General features: G+C 37.5%; 1 protein-coding gene across 4 annotated transcripts in view; it reads left to right on the forward strand.

The window, feature by feature from the left end:
• The window catches only part of LOC150080768 (plexin-A2-like), a 1,384,718-nt gene that overhangs the window by 614,832 nt on the left and 752,123 nt on the right, over window positions 1–17,763 (forward strand). Inside the window, exon 1 of one of the 4 annotated variants that reach the window (XM_090381173.1) lies at window positions 8,851–8,983. The exons of the other annotated variants lie outside the window; for them this stretch is intronic. The gene's annotated coding sequence lies outside the window, so the exon portion shown is untranslated. Of the gene's footprint in view, window positions 1–8,850; window positions 8,984–17,763 lie in introns of those variants that run through there. 4 annotated transcript variants of the gene reach the window in all.

Consider the following 17,763-nt stretch of genomic DNA (forward strand, 5'->3'; position numbering starts at 1 on the left):
ATGGAATCTTCCTAGAGTGTAATGATTCTCTCATTAACATTCCCAACGGTTTTATACACTCATATGGTGGCTTTTTAATTACAACTGAATACATATCATCTTACTTTGGACCCTTATCCCCCATTTTCTCGTATCTTTTCCTAAAAAACGCTGCTCTGAGATCGCTCTATTGTTTATCTTATAGCAGCGTGATACCTTAACATTTCCCAGAGTTTCGAGCTTGCTTTCGACTGAAAATATCGATGAAATAACTGTTCAGCTTATCTACCATTTCTGTGGGGCCTTTTATGGACCGTCCATTTCAACCAGTTAAGGGACTTATTGGACTTATTCTCTTCTTTCCGGTATTCACGTATGCCAAGAACTTCTTAGCTCTCTTTGCTAGCTTTCTCATAATTAGCTTTTGCCCGTCTTAGCCCGTTAGTGACTTTGTTACATATTCCCTTGTATAATGCTCATACAAATTGTAATCCCGTGATTTTCTGTAACTGTCCCATCTTATTTCTTTCGTTCAGTCGCACTCTTAACTTCACCTGGAATTGTATATTTATGAAATTTGACCACTGGTAAGAATACGTTTATGATTCGAGGATAAAAACCCTTGAACATTTTCCCATAGTGTATTTGTATTCACTGTAGTTGATCGAGCCCAAGAAAAATCTCACGTGATAGTCCCGTCTTTTGAAATTGAATCTCTGGTCTTTATTTTTGACTACTTTATACCCTACAACCCATTTTATGTTATTATCGTCACTGCCTCCTATTGGTCCCCCCACTCAAGTTTTTGACACAGTTAGGCTCCTTAGTGAAAACGAGTTCTAGGATAATTATAAGTTGCAAACCAACGGATTCCCCTATTTCGAAACATTCGCTGTCAAAACTTTCACTCGGACAGCCTACAAGTAGGTAACATAGATTTTAATAATCAGATTTTGTAACTTTAGCAGATGAGATCACACAATTCTTTTTTCACAGGTTAATGAATTTTAGATAACTGAGCTATAACAAGGTAGGTTTCCAGAAAGAGGACGGTTAGTTGAGAGATCATTGGCGGCGTATCGCGAAATTGTTTACATTGCTAATGGAAAGATATTTGCGAAATCACTTAGTTATTGTGTGAGATATGAAGACGATTGAATTGTTCTTTTAATTAAATTTTGAAATTATTTACAGTATTACAATTTTATTGTCTGTTGGTACCAGGCTTACGTAGTAGTAGTAATCAAAGTTCCGGCATTTGTTCCATGCGCTGCCTGCAAAGTAGTAACGGGCATATTCGAATGATTTGTAATAATTGAGATAATCAGTTGACCTTGGATTGTGCCCATCACTACTCCAAAGTAGTTTCTTCTGTTGCCACACTTCCATTATTGAAACCAGACTTGCAGGCATTTCCTGTGATTATTCTCAGTACCTCCTCGTTAGTATACTTGACCTCTGCAGACATTAATCTCGATCCCTTTGAGGAGCTGTTTCCTACTACGAAATGAAAGTATTGACAGTACTAGATATGGTGAATAAGGCTATTGCTGATGACAGACGCAGCATTCTGTAGTTAGCCAATTTCAGACGGAGGGAGGGATTTTATTTTATTTTTTTTTAAGATCACACAATGTGCAGATCGACCCCTAGAGCACATACGTATACAGACATAATACACTGCTGCAATGTGGTCTGAGATACTGATGCTCCAGAAACCATCACCACCAACAATCCAAGAATTATTCAAGTTTATCTTTTAAATCTTCTTTCATATTCAGTCACATGAAAGCGAAATTTTCCGCCAGAAATTTCGCTTTCGTTGATTGAATTTCGTATTGATATTTGTGATATGAATATTTGGCACTGTAACATACCTAGCCAGCGCGATCATAATGGTTATGCAGGTATGATTGTGTCATTTTTTTTGTTAAATGAAAGTGGTTGGGCGGGGGTAGTGTGGGGTTACTCTTTAGGCTCTATAACTAAATTTAGAGGGGAGGAGAAAAAAAGACTCAAAGATTTTAATGAAACCTTACATAAAATGGAATCCATTTCGATAGTGAAATGTAACATAAAGTCAGAATATTACTAAAAAAATCCATTCACCATTAAGGTAGAATTCAATTGGTAAGTTGGGAAGCTTTAGTTTGTTCACTTTCTTTAATGGTAGGCCACCATGCTACTCTTTACGAATAAGTTCTGTGGGAGTTTTGAAAAGGAGTTCTTCTACAGCCAATTATACAGCATGCATTCAACTATCCAGCTGTGTAGAAAGAAAATCGAATTTCACAGAAAATCCTCCTATCATGGTTTCTATGAAATTTAATGGGTTTCATCCGCCCTTTATTCACTAATACTTGGAATCATTTATTAAGATATCTGTTCTTTCAAAACGTCTATGTTTTTGTGCGTTAATGCGATCTCGATAACAAAGGCATAAAAAAAAAATCTAGATTAAAGTTTTTCTAATTTTAGCTAATTTTCTTTAGAAATAACTTCCTTTATTAAAACCATTATATAAAGGCCAGTTCAACTCCATCCATTATTTCTGGTGTGTAATTCAAGCAAACACGCTTTGTTGTATTTCATACCTGTTAGCAGAATTTCAGTTGAGTCACTCAATCATAAGAGAGAGAGAGGGGGGGGGGGGTCGCATCTGTCTTAAAGTGATTATTTTAATGTGTATACTATCCTCCAGCATGTATCGGAACACTAAATGGGGAAAAAATTCCGGTTAGGGGAAAAATGTTAATATCAAGTATTACTCCACTGGGCATTAATGATATTAATAACCTTTCGTCGGAAGACATTTTATACTTCTTTTTTTGTACGTAGAGATTGGAACCTTGCTCCACATTCCACTCCTAAGGCTGCAATTAATTCTAGACTTTAACTGAGATGTGTTGTTATAACTTTCAGTTGTTTTACAAAACAACGCAAAGCTGTTTATTTGGATTCAGGTATAGACTATATTGGCTGGAAATTGCAAGTTAACCGTCTTGTTTACCTTAAATCGCTATTATACTGAACTTTTTGTGCCGTTGTCATGTTGATACAAATACTGTCCGTCTCCAAAGAATTACCATAATGTAGCTAAGTCAGGCTTTTTCATAATGTCGCAACGAAAAGCTGCACCGATGATTTCATGGATGGATGGATGGATGATGCTGTGGATCAAATCTAAACCACGTAAACAGGCCGATACCATCACACTGCCACTCTGAATCTTCATCGTTGATATAGAGGAAGTTGGTGTAGTGGGAACCATCTGAGCGAATCTGTTCTCTTCTGGCCTCTGCTATTTAGAGAATAAACGAAACATTTATTCATATAGACCCAGATTCCATCTGATGCCTGTAGTATCACACCTCTTGTGGCATGGTTCATTACTGCAAATCATGTTTGTCACTGCCATTGTCCAATGCATTCCTTCTTTTCGCTAGGATAGACACTGACTTGCATTGCTGAGAAAAAGCTTCAGCTTACTAGTAGCTGCGTTGCATAGTAACTTGTTCCTTGAAGTGGTGTTCGGAGGGTTGTTGGTGTGCACTTATTCGATGTCTTCCAGTTGTCTCTCAAGTTAGTTTATTAAGGATGCCTTTTCAATTTTCTCTCGCTGTCCGTTTAAATTTTCGTCATACTCTGTTCCTTAATGGTGGTCTACCTAGCTTGGAATGAATAGTCTCGTTACCGATCTTATTTTGTGTACAGATAAAGAAAAAAATGAAAATAATTTTCAATGAGAGAAATTATTTCTTATTTAGCTGTATCAATTTTTCACTAATAAACATGTAAAATATATTGAATACGAGCGATGGATTTTGAAGTTGACTTCGCTTGACACAGTTTTAATACTTGAGCATTAAAGGAAGTTTAACAAAGTGTAATAACTATTAGGTTTTTAGAATTCTGTAAAAGTTTGAGCATTAGGAAGAGGAGAGAGGGAGATTCAGAAACTATTTTCCTGAAATAGTCGCATGTGATTGGAGAAATTAGGAAGCTTTGCCACGTTGCAGGTTTCTTGGAACCGAGGAATTAATGGAGCGATATTCACATGAGAAAGAAGGAAATGGTGAAGAAAATAGACTGGACGAAATTATTAACTATTAACACTGGAATATTAGAAATTTGGGCAGAAAAAATGAAGGGGGGGTGGAAAATTAAAAAAATAAAATAAAAAGGCCACAAGAATTTTCTTGAATTTATACATTACGAAATTATTTTATTTCATGTTTTCTCAAATAAGTGTATTGCTCATGCTATTACGTTAAGCCTTAAGGGATGAGAGCTCCAAGACAACACAGACCAGACATAAGCTTGTATCTCCTAACTGTGGATGTGGAATGAAAAACCCAGAGAATTACGGGAAAGCCTACACCGGCTTTTTTGGCGCCTCCGTAGCCAGGTGGGCAGGAGCAGCAGTGCGTAGCATACGCTTCTTGATTAGACCGTGGTTCGATCTCATGACCACCAAATACGGAGGATGCGGAAAGGTCAGGGAATAACCACCGCATATACCGGGAGCAATATGGCCTTAGTTGCTAATGTTCCTAAAAAAAAAAAAAAACGGCTTTTGGCTCAGAGTCCCAATCATTGACTGAGCTTTAGCCCTAATCTTTCGAAATGGATGGCGAATGATTAATTCTCTCAGTAACGGAAACTTCATGATTTAGGAACGTATATGTTCCAAAAGAATAAATGAAAAAATAAATTAATATCTATTCATTTTATTCGTGACCTAAGGGATAGGGATTCACAGCGTTATACAAGCGTTGAGAGTATTAAATCCGTTTATTTATAGGCGATATTTCATGCTAGCAGGATATCTTGGCCACTTAGCCTTCTGGATTTCTCTCACTGTTGTGTTTATAAAGTTTCAAAGTAAAGTAATGTCTTTTTCTTTTTTAATATTTTGTAATTCTGTGACTAACATACTCTCGCTGAATAGTAAACAGAAAAATAAAATAACGATGATAATAAACACAGTTCTGGAGAAGGTCGACTGGAATGCCCAAAGATTCGTGTAGTGTGCGAGAGTCTATGCAAAGAATATTTTTTGGGAGACAAATGTATTATTGTATATATCGAAGTATGGTTAAGGCTTAGGGTCCCAATCATTGACTGAGCTTGAGACCAAATCTTTCGAAATGGTTGGCGAGTGATTAATCCACTCAGTCGCGGAAACTTCTTGATTAAGGAACGTATACTTTCCACAAGCATACGTTCCTTAATCAAGTCCTTATTTTATTTTTTAACCTTCACCTCTGTTGAAGATACTTAACAGTTGTTATGCTGCTTCTTAAAGGAGCACTGACGTAAAATTCCGTCACGTTGGGTCTAAGAGACTCCATAAATTTAAGGCTTGGACAATTAGATAATTATCCAATCTCTCTTTAAAAAAAAGAAAAAAAGAAATCGCTCCTTCCTTTGTTAGTTGTTGTGGGTGGGCGCGGTACTTTATAGTTACAGCCATGTATTTGTCTTTGTCAATAAGTTGTTTAAGTAATGTTCTTATATGAGTTTCGCTAAGGATATTCATAATCAAAAGAATCCGTAATCTCTACGATTCAAGGAAATGTGTTAAAATAGTGAAGACAACGCTATAAAAGTGCCATTTTAACAAATTTTTCCCCTGGTTTCCCATATCTCCAGACTATTTATTCTCTCTCTCCATTTGAACTATAGGAATTTTCGGGGAAATATCTTCAAAAGACCGCTCGGCGACGGTCACTCGTTATTTAGAAATGATCAAGGACACGAAATGCAGAATCTTGCTCGACAGCAAACTGACCTGGGACAAGCAAATCATTACTTCTAAAAACAAGGCAGCATCGCTGGCAAGGATACTCGCTTATTCAGCAGCCTGGGTAAATTCGATCTTCCTCAGAAAGGTCTTTTTTGATCCAGCGCAATCCCATTTCACCTATTCTTTTACGGTAACAACCATGCCTTATCTGTGGAGAACATGTATAGGATTAGACCCTTTTAAATACATGTCCTTTTTTTATTATTATTATTCCCTCTCTCTGTTTTGTGGTCTTTGAAATGGATCCTTTTCTATCCCTGCGCTATTAAATGGGATTATTAAAGAACAGTTGTACTTTAATAATCCTGGTTATTAAAGAATTTCCTGGCATTAAAGAACAGTTGTACTTTAATAATCCTGGTTATTAAAGAATTTCCTGGCATTAAAGAACAGTTGTTCTTTAATGCCAGGAAATGGATTTTCTCAGGTACACAGATGATTTGAAGCTCCTTTTTCGGATCCGTGGGACCGACCAACCTGAGACTGCTCCGACACCATCAACAACACCTTAAAGCTCTAGTTACGTATTTAGCACAGTTCTCTCAGCATGAATTGTTGAGGAGGCTTCCATCCTGCAGTGGGTTGATAATGGCGGCACTTTACCTTTTTTTTTTTTTTTTTTTACCACAGTTCTCTCTCCAGATTAACCCAAATAAATCTGCACAATTGGTGTTCTCACTCAAATCACACCCAACTCAACTAAACCTGAAAATCCATGGAACCTCCATCCCTCCAGTAACCAAGCACCGAGATCTCAGGGTCATTTTGACCCTAAGCTTTAAACACCATGTGGCAGATATTCACAACAAGGTCTGCCGATCCAGATGGCTTGCCAAACAACACCTCCTTCATGTCACAGAATTCCAGTACACCATTCAATATATTTACCAGTTTCTTCAGCCAGTCATTGCCTACTGATCTGAAATCTGAGCGTCGGCAGCAAAAACCACGCTAAAAACCATGTCATCTAATGAGTACTGGCTTCTTCGTTGGGTGCGCTTCAAGCACAAGCTTCCACCCCTCACAGATACTTCAGAAATGACCAAACTTCTAAACCACAGAGGAGGCGCCTCCGTAGCCATGTGGGAAGGTGCAGCAGAGCGTAGCACACGCTTCTTGATTAGACCGGGGTTCGAGCTCGTCACCACTAAATACGGAGGATGCGGAAAGGTCAGGGAATGACCACCGCATATACCCGGAGCAATATGGCCTTAGTTGCTAATGCTCCTAAAAACCAAAATAATAACAATAACTAAACTACAGAAAAGTCTCAGAACGTATCTTCATCCTTCGCTGACTCGTCACCATTAAAGTGATAGTGGGTGAAATCTACACGCCAAGTTTTTGGCAGCCTTGTAGTTTAAGAATCCCCCCCGAGACCCTTAAGGGCCCCTCCCTTCTTTACAGTCCGTGGCGTGGAGGCTCAGGAAGGGCGACAGATTCCTGCCAATGGAGATGCTCTAAAACGTCCAAGATATGGATGCCGACTACAAGAAATTTATTAATGACAAAGCCTACAGAAGACGTATCATCAGGGAGCAGCTCTTATCTTCAACCGAGTGACTGTCACTACTTTTCCTTGATTGGTTTGTTGATATTGTAAAAAAAAAAAAAAAAAACCCAACCTGTTTTCATGTGTTTACAACTTATTTTTTTGTTGTTAGAGTTTAATTCGTTTCTATGTTAAATCCCTAGCATTTTTGCTGTTATGGGCATTGCATCAAGCATACATGTAGAATTTACTTATTTTAGCTGATTGCAATAAAGATATATTGTTCATCACCATCGATGAATAACTGCTGCTTAGTTGTAATAAAACTGTAATATTATTTGAAGCTTTAATGTACTGATCCTTTCACTCATTTGTTCAGGGTAGCAAGATTGGCATCATGTTATTTTCTGATTAATAAAGTGACCATTATTCTTTTTGGTATACATTATTAGTTTGACTTTGGGAGATATGACCGCAAAATGGCTTTCAACAGATAAAAAAAAAAATGTGCGGTACAGCGTAAAAAAAATCGCAACCCATCTGAACTCTTGCATCCCACAGATAATGAGGATCAAATTCCCCAACCTTTAACAATTCCATGCTGAACGAAAGGTAGCTTTCCCACATTAATATCTGACTGTGGCGCCATCTTGTGGAAATAAACAATTTTAACTCACCTGTTCGTTGATAGCTTTGTTCGCCGATGTCAGAGTAAGCTCGTGGTGTACAAGCACGGCACTAGACGAGCGACTATAGTTCGTACATCGCTTCACTTCATTTATAAAATAATGTAATTTTTAATTATAATCACTTCAGATTTATATAACGTGATTCATATACTCTGAGTCTGTGAATTTAGCTCAATATTAGATTCAAAGAAACAGTATGCCATCAAGTTTTCCTCCTGCTTATACTCAAATCAGATAAAGTACCGTTGGAGGGCGCCACAGTTTGTCGGCTGCTCCGGATAACGAACGGAATGAACGCTGTTCAGTGTTGCCGACAGTTTCAGTGCGGAAGGATGGCCTGTTGCTAGCGGCTTCAGCGATGATAGAAGACCTGTCGGTGCCGTCTGTATTCATACTAAATGTGGTCTACGACCTCCACCGCCTTTCTGTCATGAACCTATCCTTTGCCACCTTGCTGAGAGCTGTGCACTGATCATTACGATGCTTCATTAAAAAAAAAAAAGAACAAAACAAAAAACAAGAAGCGAGGAGGAAAAAAAAAAAAACAAGAGGAGAGCGTGAGGCTGAAGTTCGCCTGCGGAAGCGTGTGATGTTGGAGTGCGGCGTGTACTCGCCGTTCGTACTACGCTCGCCGCCGCACGGCTAACACGAACGCACACGGGAGAAAAAAATGGCATCCTCTGGAGCAAGAAATCTTGAGGTATCAACCGCCTTCCGTCAGAAGCTGAGCATGGCTGTCGCTATAGCAACTGTTGTGCAATCGTGATGGTCGGTCATGTGCCGCAGTGCCGCTTCGTTTTGGTGTATGCTCAGGCGACAAGGTATGACGTGCCTTTGAACCGTCATTTCTTCATGAACAGAACTGCGCCTTAGGATTTTAATTCCTTTTATCTCCTTTCCCCTCTTTGTTCCATGACTTGAAAGTCCACAGTTTAAAATAATAACCATCGCACGGATTACGGATCCTGATGGATGAAAATGGAGATGGCCGGGATTACCAGACTCAGTTTGACGGTAAGTTATCCACTATAAATAGTGATTTGTACATACAGGTTTTCTGTTGTGTTGTCTTATACATACAGGTTTTTGTTGGGCTTGTAAAACAGAATGCGATGTCTCGAAGTAGTACATTTTAATTAAGAATCCTAACGATTGCCAAATGGAGATTAGAGGTCACCCATCTTAAAATTGAAATAAGGCTTTCCCTAATATTAGGAGCTGATGGGACTGGTTGTTATATCATTATTTTCAATTCTGTGAGAATTCCATCAAGAGTGCTGGTTAATTCTCCTCTGCTAGTTCTTAAACCCGTACTATACCTAAAGCCTCTGAAAATACTTGTCCCTCATCCTGTAGTTAATCGTTTTCAAAATATGTACAGTACTATAAATAAGCGCCTCTTAGATGTATTACACTATTCGAGATCACTTCTTTTTTTCCTTTTCATCTTTTCGCTTTGTTTCAATGATGGCCTTACTGGCTACAGGTATCAATGGAAGTACGCTTAACCATGAAGGAGCTTTAATATTTATTTCATATATGTGTACTGTTTCTGCGTCACGGACTTTCATGATGGATTTGATTTCGTTTTCCTCTTCGAACGATCTTCCCTCCTCCGGTGATCTCCAACTGGGAGGAGCAATTTGTTTCCTGATCCCGGAACATCCAAGGTCTTCCCACTTTGCTTCTCATTCTTATCGATCGTTATGAAAGTTGTTTTCAGAATATGCAACTGAGTTATGATAGATTATTGAAATAGAGAACAGAGTTTAATTGCTTTAAATTGAGCCCCCCACCCCTAATATAGACGTTCTCAGTAACATCACTAAGCATAATATTTTTAAGTATTTCCTTTTTAGGAAGCCGCATTGATATCGTGACAATATTATTTTAATAAGTATAGATTAGATATTTTTATTCTTTTGATTATATTTAAATAGAAATTCGCTCTGAATTCAATAATACAAATCAATTTTTGGAACTTTAGATGCTGAAACTATTGATAATACAAGCTGATTAATATTTTACGTGTTTCTTTTTTTAAATCGATATTCGCCGGAAATCTGGATCCATGTATTTTTTATAAGTTTATTAATATCAGCTTATATTGTTATTTTGGAAGAAACTGTAACCCGAAGTATTGTTACCAATAATAGAAACCTCGAATTGGGCGATCAAGAAGAGACTCAAAAGATTTTTAAATGTTGTTCGTAGCGAGAATTTACTTTTTTGGATGGGTAAACTTTGCTAAGCATATTAGTAGCACAACTTAGTTTAAGGGATTCTTTTAAATTATTCCTTGAATTGCTATTCGTTTATTCGTGTTCATTGCATCAGTTTATCAGTCTTGGGGTATTTTTGATTTTTTTTTTTTTTTTTTTTCCCCCAGTCTGAATACGTTAATGTTGGAGTGTTTTCACTTCAGTACATTTCTTACAAAAAAAAAAAAAAAAAAAAAAAATTACTTTCATTTAACTCTTCTTTAACTATTAGCATAAGATTATTCCTCCTCACCTGTAAGGGATTCTGGAAAACACTACCGAAAGGCCATACTTTTAATGAATGATGAGTGACTCGAAATTTCTTCACTAAAAACATTTTTCTATATGGATTCCCCTTTTCACTGCTTCCCAAGGATCTGTTTGAAATACATTTGCTGAACACTGAGCGATTAATGTATGGTTTCTATAATCAGCAAACGTTCGTAATACATTTCTTTGTTCATTCTGTGTCACGTTCCATCGATCTTTGCTACTAACTGCAGTTATTCGTGGCCATTCATCCATTAACCAGAAAAGATAAAGCATGTTGTTTGTCTGATTATGGGGAAGAGAACAGGAGATTAACAAACATTAAGGATATGTGAAAAAACAGTTATTGGAACCCATCTTTTTTCTTCATAGTTTTTATCTGTGATAGAAACAACACTTGACGCTGTGTGAGTTGTGGATATCTGATATGCACCATTTTCAGATTTTGTGAAGAATACATAACAAGGCTTATCCGTAGGTTGCAAACTTATTACCTGCTTTACAACTTCAGTATTATTTCGATTTTCACAATACCGTTTTCTTGAACAAACGTTTAAACTCTAAGGACGCGTCTTTGTCATAAGCGGTTTATGTAAGGACTAATTTATTATTGTTTAATATTTATTTATTACTGTTATTTTTAAGCAATAAATTAATTTTTTTGGCTGGTGCAGCGAAAAGCACTGTATGATTAATACTCTTAAAGTGCTTGTAACGAGCCGTTACAAAAAAAAAAAAAAAAACACGACAACGGGACTTAAACAGAAACAAGTACAACACAATTACAAAAAAGGAAAGAAAAGGGATAAGAGGAGTTGTCCTATTAGTGTACAAGAAATCGGTGTTATTCTCAACTGTCAATATTTATCTTGCATGTTTGGATTTGAGCATCTTGACTGCCTTCATCAAACGTCTTTGCTCTTGGAATTCATTACATAGCATATTACTTAATTTCAGCACATTCCTTTTTTGTTTTTTAACGAGAGAATACTTTATCCTCTACTGAATGAATCTTTTTCGTTTTTGCCTCCGATCAGGACACTTTTGGGAATTATCTTTGTGCCCTTAAATAATGTACGTTTCCTCGACACTACCACCAGTGCTGCTCGGTCAAACCCTTCTCTTAACGACGGCTAGTGATGATGTGGCTATCACGTGACCAACCAGAGCTTGACAGCCAGCAACAGAGAGGTCCTGATCGAATGCCCCTAGAGACGAACTCGCGGACAACTGTAAGATCGGCAGCTTCCCATGTGCATCGTCCGTTAGGACAGTCATTAGTGTGTTCAGGATCAGAGTTTTTACCGCTGGTCTTGCGTGATCACAGCAAACTAAGCCCTCCACTCTCTTCTCAATTTTGTTCTCGTCCTGCAGCTGAGGCCTTGTAGTACAGCCCGAGCTATTCGTTGGGCTTTGTGTTTGTTTTTCGTGTATAGAAGAGAAGGGGAAAAAAATTGAAAAAGCTGCATGGTTGTCATACACATCACTTCCACGTAACTCCATTAGTTTCCTCATTGCTGCTAAATGTTCCTTAAACTTCTTTGAATTGAGAATTTTCTTCTCTCTCTTTCTGGCCTAGACCGTTTACCTCTTAGATCTCAGGTTAAATGTATTGTTTTAACTATACTGTGTATTCAGTTTATAGTTTTCTTTTCTTTAGCCAGTATAATGTTTGGCTTCCATCATAAAACGTTGAAAACTGTAGTAGTTGTTTCTGTTTAAATTCAGGAAAACCCGATAGTACTGCTGACATTATGAACCAACTCCAACGCAACTTCCTTAATTAGCAATTAGTAGGTTCTAATTAAATAGCGAATCACTTCAGAATACAAATAGAGAAACGCGTCAATTTGGACCTTCCCAGATCTTTCCGACTTTTTGCACACCAGTACCAACAAAATCAGAATGAAATTTGCATCCACGAAAATCATTTAAAAAATAAAAATTAAACGAATTTTTAAATGTCTCTTTAAAATATACTGACGGGGGTTTTGACTGTTATTTGCGGCATGTTACTTTGCTGACCGAATTTTGCTTTTAGCGCAACGAAACGCAATATTTGATGCTGTCTTTCTTCCTGATAAGCTCTAATGCTAAACGTGTGTGTGTGTGTTTGGCGATTTTTTTTAAAAACATTTTTTGATTTATTTCATCCTTAGAAATGATAAAAGGCAAGTCAGTGTTCAAGTGATGGGTATTGCCGTTTATCGATTTATAGATGTCAGAAAGGTTAAAAGCGAGGTCTTTTTAGATATTTTTATGCCATAACTCTTGTATAGCCGTTGGTCAAAATTTGCGAACGCGGTAACATTTTCACTGCTGAGGCAATGTAATATCTGACTTTACTGTTGTCGGCGAAGATTCGCCTTCCACGACTTGCAGTGTTATAAATGAAGAAGTGCGCCATATATATTACTTGTCAAACTTACTAAAATAAAAGAAAGATATATTAATCAGAAGTTCTTGCCGGATTTTCCATCCGAACATCTCGGAGTTTTAGGGTTTAATTGCTGACTGATGAGAAACAACGTTGTAGTTAGTAACAAAATATTTCTGTATACATAGATTTAAGGTATTATAATAAATAAATAAATTTTTTGTGTATACTCTGAGACGACCAAACGGTCAGAGGAGTTCACAAAATAGACAGAATACAAGAAACAGCACCGTATTTAGCAGTCATGGGCTTGAACCCTGGTCACTCAAGGCACTTTTATTTATCCACTCGCTGACCACTCGGCTATTACCCTCATCTTGTGTCTGCAGTGAAAAGAAATAGTCTCTCGTTCGCTCACACACATACACACCCTTTTCATCTGCTACTATTTAACAAACCTAAAGTTCTTGCTGTAGTACAGACCACTATCTTTAAAGTAATGCATTAGAATCGAACATCTGCTAGCTCATCGGTATGCACTACAACGAACGAATATGTATCCGGTCGTAATTCGTATTTTATTGCTAATAGCGAACTACTCTATTACATGTTAAAGCGCAATAAAGAAAAAAAAGCTATCTTATTGGTTCAACGATAGTGTCGTAAAGTTGGAGTGTCTTGCTTTAATTTAGATGGAAAGTAAGTTCTGGTACTTAGGCAGGGAGGCCTCTTCCTATTGTTGCGTTCAAGGACTAAAGAGAGTGCCCACTAAATTATCTTTTGAATATAAATATAAAAAACTTATCCTAACATAACGGAGAGCATGTCTTGAAATAACTCGCATAAAGTAATTCATTTTATTTTTCTTCCTTTTGCATAATAATTTACTCCTAGCTCAAAATCATGAGCACTATCCGAGAAGACATCAGAGAATACAGCATTCTAAAGCTGAAATCATTAGCTGTGCAGCTTTAGTCAAATTCTGACGAATGTTTCCGATTCATAAATGTGAAGAGGGCCAAGTGGTTAAATGCTTTTCAGATAAGTCGTCTTCAGAACTACCATAATCAGATGGCCCTAGATTAAAAAAAAAAAAAAAAAAAAAAACCATGGACTTTATTTTTCTTTGCAAGACGGAAGTGACTTAAGTCGTTTGTTTCCGTTAGTCAAAGACTGGCATAACAGTTTTTTTTTTTTTGTCCCCTGGACTGTCCTTACTTTAACAAGGGCCAGATTAATTTATTTTTTATGTAAATGCGCAAGATAACATGAAAGTTGTGCATTTAAAAAATTACCAGTTCGGTAATTCCTCAATTCAAGATTTTTGAATTCAGTTCAATAATATACTAAGTAATTCTCAGTTGTCTTTATTTTAAAATAGTATATTCCCTAAAACAGTGGTTCCCAAACTACTGAGATCTACGGACATTTTTAAAAATCAAAAGTTTACGGACCCCTTCAAAAATCAGAAAACTTTTTCGGACCCCCATATATATGTGTGTATATATATATATATATATGTATGTTTGTATATATAACGGGCCGACCGGGCTAGCCGAGTGGGTAAAGTACCTACCCGGCAACCCAAAGGTCGCGGGTTCGATTCCCGCCTCGGGCTTGGATCAAAGTACTGCAAAAACCTTGGGAGGTGCAATATGGCCACAGAAGCCGATGCGCCAACAACTACCAAATCAATCAATCATTGTATATATAACGAATAATTTGACCAGTTCCAGAGGGTCCGTTTCGCGGGCCACCTGGAACTGATCTGCGGACCCCAGTTTGGGAAACACTGCCCTAGAATATTCCCATTTATTGTTACGTTTCAGTCGTACATCTATTTTCTTTTAATGATACGATTCGAAAGTTGATAATACTTTCAAAAGTATGGACTGCTCTAATAACGTAGTGTTATGGTAGCGATAATGAATTGCAGAATGCATGTTGTTCAGTTTCAAGCGCTGCGTGACAAAAGTGCTCAGAAAATTTAAACAGAACAAGTTGGATGGCACATTGTAGAACTTAGTATCATTGTATTTATTACTTATTAATTAAATGGGGCCTAGCCAACCAATGGCAACCCCGCTGTCAGTTACACATAATTTAGCAGTACTCTAATATACAGGTCGCGGGTTCGATTCCCGCCTCGGGCTTGGATCAAAGTACGGCAAAAACCTTGGGAGGTGCATTATGACCACAGAAGCCTATGCGCCAACAACTACCAAAAAAAAAAAAAAAAAAACCTCTAATATATCCCACTGTTTGCCCAAGTATCGGAAGGGTACTTGGGCAAACAAAGGGTACTGTCATGACCGAAACAGATACATATGAAAAAACTGAGAATAATCAGATTACATAATAAATAAATATACATATATTTAAATATCAGACAGTCTAAACTTCATCGCAAAGAGCTACATCTGTTCAGATTCTGTTGGAAAGCCAGCAGTACAAAGAGCTGCCGAGAACAGATGCCATCACAAGGAGCTGGAGTTACAGTGGATATAACATACTCAAGCCTCCACCAAAGCCTCACAGAACTTCAGGTAATCCAGCACTACACCATACCATATTACCAATCGGAGGCTTCCAGATACAGAAGAGTCTTCCGCCTAACGAATATAGTAGTTGCAAAGGCCTGGAAAGCCAAGAAGTTCTCCTGTTTATCAAGTAGATCCGTATCGAAGCCTTCTGCCATAAGATTGACATTACTCACCCGAGATACCAATTTAATTCGTAGATCACTGTACTCCTCACGATTGGTAATAATAATTTCCCATGATCCCCTTTCACCACAATGGCAACTAGATCTTTCAGTTATTCCTAAATCGTGCAACTTTGCATTGACGGAACCATGACTAGTCAATAAGAACATAGTTTAACCAGACCGTTCCAGACTTGCCCCTTCCTTCTTGGGATAGAACGTACTGTTGCTGAATTTCAGATGTTCCAACTCTACACAGATTGCCATATGGAAGGAAAACGAATGGTAGTCCGCCGAGTATTTTGACAGGAAGTAGCCTTAGAACGGTCAAATTTGTCGCCAAACAACGTCGCCACTGCAGATGCAGCAAAATCATTCAGGTGGTCTAAGAACTTACAGGACACCGCCAACATGGTTACCGTACGCTGGGAACAATCCTGATGGTTTGGATTCAAATTTCATCAGATTGGAGGATTTCTTAAAGACCTCTTCAGTCGAGTAGCCGATCTGGGGCGGAGGGATTGGGGATTATCTCCAAGAGTTATCCCGAGTTTGTTTCAGATCTCACAACAGGCACATTGACTCGTGCAGACATGTGATACGCGATATGGTATTTATAGCGCTGGACAAGATTTTAGCTGTACAGTATATGTCTGTTTTTTGAACAGTTTGTCTGTCTAATATGGAATAGCCCAATTTTCCTTCAAGATAAGATAATGCATAGTGCATCATCACATTGAACAGGTTATGGGAACTGATCATTTGAAAGAGCACTACAGTAAATCCTTAGTTTAACAGACTTTTTTTTTTTTTTTTAAATAACGGGCAGTTTCCCACTGAACCTTGCGTTTGCTCTTATATCCGGTGATGTAACTGTTTTAATCTGATGGCCGTCAGTTAAAATTATTTTCATATTAATGCAGAATGCCAAGAAGACAATTTTACTGTCATATCAGCCTGCAGAGTGTGCCAGTTGCCAGTAGGGAATCATCTGAATCTCCAGAGACGATACTCGAGAGCTATATAAGAAATATATATAATAGCCAAAGCGCTTCTAGTTATAAAGCAATGCAGTAAACAATATCACATTTAATTTTTTTTTATTTCATAGTCAAATACTTTTTCATAACAATTTATAAACACTTTGGCGTTATTTATATTTCTTACTTTTGAGTTTAACGGACAGTTGGATTTCGTGGACAGACTTACCCCCATATAGTTCATTAAATCGAGATTTTATTGTACTTTGAAAATTAAGATATTTGGTTAATGACACTCACACAGTTGAACCGAACTCACCATAAAAAAAAAAAGTTCGTTTCTTATATTTATTCCATACCTAGAAATTCTCTTTTATACGTCATTGTGTATCCTATAATAGTTAATATAATTGTTTCGTTGCCAGTGTACTTTATCCACGTTGCTACAGGCTTAGTTCAAAAATGTTTCAGACTTTGTGCGGTATTTTAAAAAAAAAAAAAAAAATAGTCTGTTCGTGAAAATAAAGACTTCCTGAATGGAAATTGATGCTGCCATTGCATCCAAATCCTTCTCGAGAATGAATCGTTACGAATAATCAAACCAGTAGTTGCCGTAACTTAGTGGCCAACTCCATTTTCTGCCAGTAATTGGTTCTTCCATTAAAATACAGATGAAGCTAATGCCGACTCAGCACTCGCAATTAAAATAGCATGCCCGACTACGGTGTGCTATTTGCAGTATGATGGAAAGGCAGACAGGCTCGGTAGGCATCAAGAGGAACTAAAATTTATTGCGTGGTTTACACACTAATAGTCTTGTTTTTGCTCCTTCATATTTTAATCTCCTCTGATTAAAGCGTAAATGTCTTCACAACAGGAGTGATTTTTATATCATGCTTTTCCCGACTTGTGCTGCGACAGGCTATTAAAACTGTTGATCGGTGTTAAATCATTAAGCTGAGTTGATTTATTTAGTTTCCCCTCTTTTTTTAATTTACTGCTGCGTTTCTGTCGATGCATCCCTACATTTTCTGAAGCACCTGGAGGCGTGATTCGAAGTCTTGAACGCATGACGAAGTATAGGCAATCGATATATACTAAGATCTCACAATTTAACGCTTGAATCTTGAATCTATATCTCTCGGTGCTTAGACAAAGCTTGGACTAAAAGAATCGATCTGGAGAACAATGCAGCAATGACG

This window comes from Mastigoproctus giganteus, chromosome 9, assembly GCF_048544385.1.
Source record: "Mastigoproctus giganteus isolate SK-2022 chromosome 9, ASM4854438v1, whole genome shotgun sequence".
Classification (NCBI taxonomy): domain Eukaryota; kingdom Metazoa; phylum Arthropoda; class Arachnida; order Uropygi; family Thelyphonidae; genus Mastigoproctus; species Mastigoproctus giganteus.